The sequence below is a fragment of the Astatotilapia calliptera genome, chromosome 9 (assembly GCF_964374335.1).
Source record: "Astatotilapia calliptera chromosome 9, fAstCal68.1, whole genome shotgun sequence".
In the NCBI taxonomy this organism is placed as follows: Eukaryota; Metazoa; Chordata; class Actinopteri; order Cichliformes; family Cichlidae; genus Astatotilapia; species Astatotilapia calliptera.
The window spans coordinates 1,496,972-1,499,498 of record NC_137430.1 but is presented as its reverse complement, the minus strand read 5'-3'; the positions used below and the strand labels follow the sequence as shown (position 1 = coordinate 1,499,498).

The 2,527-nt window shown below is 42.5% G+C and overlaps 1 pseudogene; it reads left to right on the top strand.

Moving 5' to 3' along the window:
- Positions 1-216: 216 nt before the first annotated feature.
- LOC145430820 (uncharacterized) lies at positions 217-990 on the top strand (annotated as a pseudogene).
- Positions 991-2,527: the final 1,537 nt, after the last annotated feature.

Sequence of the window (2,527 nt, the reverse complement as noted above, 5' to 3'; positions counted from 1 at the left end):
TGCTCAAACACAGTGGTGTTTTTGCGTAGCTTATCTGCTTAGCAATTTAATTAAAAACTGTTAGATACATTCTTTTTTCATAGTATAATCTTCACATGCCTCATCCGAAGCAAACTCTCTGTATACTCACTACCTAACTTATAGCCAAAGTATTCACTCACTGTGTTTTTACTGTTTCGCTAGCTTAGCTTAGCTCGTAGCTGACTCGCTAGCATCATGGCCTCTTCATCTGTCCCTCCTGCACTTTTCTGCTCATTGTGTCAGATGTTTAGTTACTTCTCGGCGTCCTTTAGCAGTAATGATACTTGTAATAAATGTAGCATATTTGCAGCTCTGGAGGCCAAGATTACTGAATTGGAGACTCGGCTTCAACCTGTTCATGTGTCTAACCGTTTTCCACACTCGGCGACACACCCGCCGGGGGTCAAACTCTGGTAATTGGTGATTCTGTTCTCAGACATGTGAAACTAGAGACACTGGCAACCATAGTCAATTGTCTTCCAGGGGCCAGAGCATGCGACACTGAGGGAAATTTAAAACTGCTGGCTAAGGGTAAACGTAAATTCAGTAAAATCATAATTCACATCGGCAGTAATGACACCTGGTTACGCCAATCAGAGGTCACTAAAATCAATATTGAATCGGTGTGTAACTTTGCCAAAACAATGTTGGACTCTGTAGTTTTCTCTGGTCCCCTCCCCAATCAGACCAGGAGTGACATGTTTAGTCACATATTCTCCTTAAACTGCTGGCTGTCTGAATGGTGTCCCAGAAATGATGTGGGAACTGGCAAACCTTCTGGAGGAAACCTGGTCTTGTTAGGAGAGACGGCATCCATCCCACTTTGGATGGAGCAGTTCTCATTTCTAGAAATATGGACAAATTTATTAAACCCCCCAAAATATGACTATCTAGAGTTGGGACCAGGAAGCAGAGTTGCAGTCTTACACGCCTCTCTGCAGCTTCTCTCCTCCTGTTAACCCCCCCCCCCCCCAAAAAAAAACCCCATCTATATAGAGACTGTGTCAGCTCCCAAACAGACAGAAAGAAAAAAAAAGTCCAGCATTAAACAACTTAAACATAAAAAATCACAAAGAAAGAACAATACAGTATCCACATCTGAACCAAAGAGTAAAACAGTGAAATGTGGATTATTAAATATCAGGTCTCTCTCCTCCAAGTCTCTGTTAGTACATGACTTAATAATTGATCAACAAATCCATTTACTCTGCCTTACAGAAACCTGATTACAGCAGGATGATTATGTTAGTTTAAATTAATCAACACCCCCCGAGTCATTCTAACTACCAGAAACCTCGAAGCACAGGCCGAGGGGGAGGTGTGGCAGCAATCTTTCACACCAGCCTGTTAATCAACCAAAGACCCAGACAGACTTTTAATTCATTTGAAAGCCTGATGCTTAGCCTGGTCCACCCCAGCTGTGAAACTCAGAAACCAGTCTTACTTGTTATCATCTATCATCCACCTGGGCCTTACACAGAGTTTCTGTCTTTTTATCTGATTTAGTGCTCAGCTCAGTCAAAATAATTATTGTGGGTGATTTTAACATTCATGTAGATGCCACTTCACAAGCGCATGGCACAACATAGAAGAGCCACCTCCACAGGACAAGACTCAGCAGTCCATCTGCATCTTAAGGATAAAGGACACTCTTTCGAGGATGCCAATGTTCACATTTTGGACAGATAGGACAGATGGTTTGAAAGAGGAGTGAAAAAAGCCATCTATGTCCACTGTGAGCGACCATCTTTGAACAGAGGCGGGGGTTTACGACACCAACTGTCTGCCATCTATAATCCAGTTTTGAGTTCCCTCCCCAGACGCCTTAACGCCCACTCACATCCCAGGCCATCTGACCTCAGGAATTCGCATGATAAGGTGGGGCCAGGTTTCACAATGAGCTCACCCGAAACCCTGGCTGATTGGGACCCACACCCAGTTTCAAACCTTGGCTCAGGCGATTAGAGGATCATCAGGGGGTCCTTTTGTCCCTCTGTGGGGGGATACTCCCACTAGGTTTAAATCTGGGACTCCCCACCATTTGAACTAAGAACTGAAGAAGCTTCTCGGATGAGAGGTGAAACGTTTTCAAGTAACTTAAAGAAGTCCAGACGCTTTTCTTTGCAAGCTCATGACCTGGATGACTGAGAACCTTCACAGACACGTAGCCCAAAGCAGATAACTCGTAAGCTGGAGAGGAAATGTCACAAATTTAGAAGATCATCATTTAGCCTGGAGAAATAGTTTGTTGCTTTATAAGAAAGCCCTCATGACTTCATGACCTTCTTCACAAATAAAATTTTAATCATTAGAGAAAAAATTACCAATAATCATCCCACAGCTACAGCTACTTTTAGTACCATTGATATTCATTTAGACTCTTTTTCTCCAATTGATCTTTCTGAGTTAACTTCAATAATTACTTCCTCCAAACCATTAACATGTCTTTTAGACCCCATTCCTACAAAAATGCTCAAAGAAGTCCTGCTATTAATTAATGCTTCAA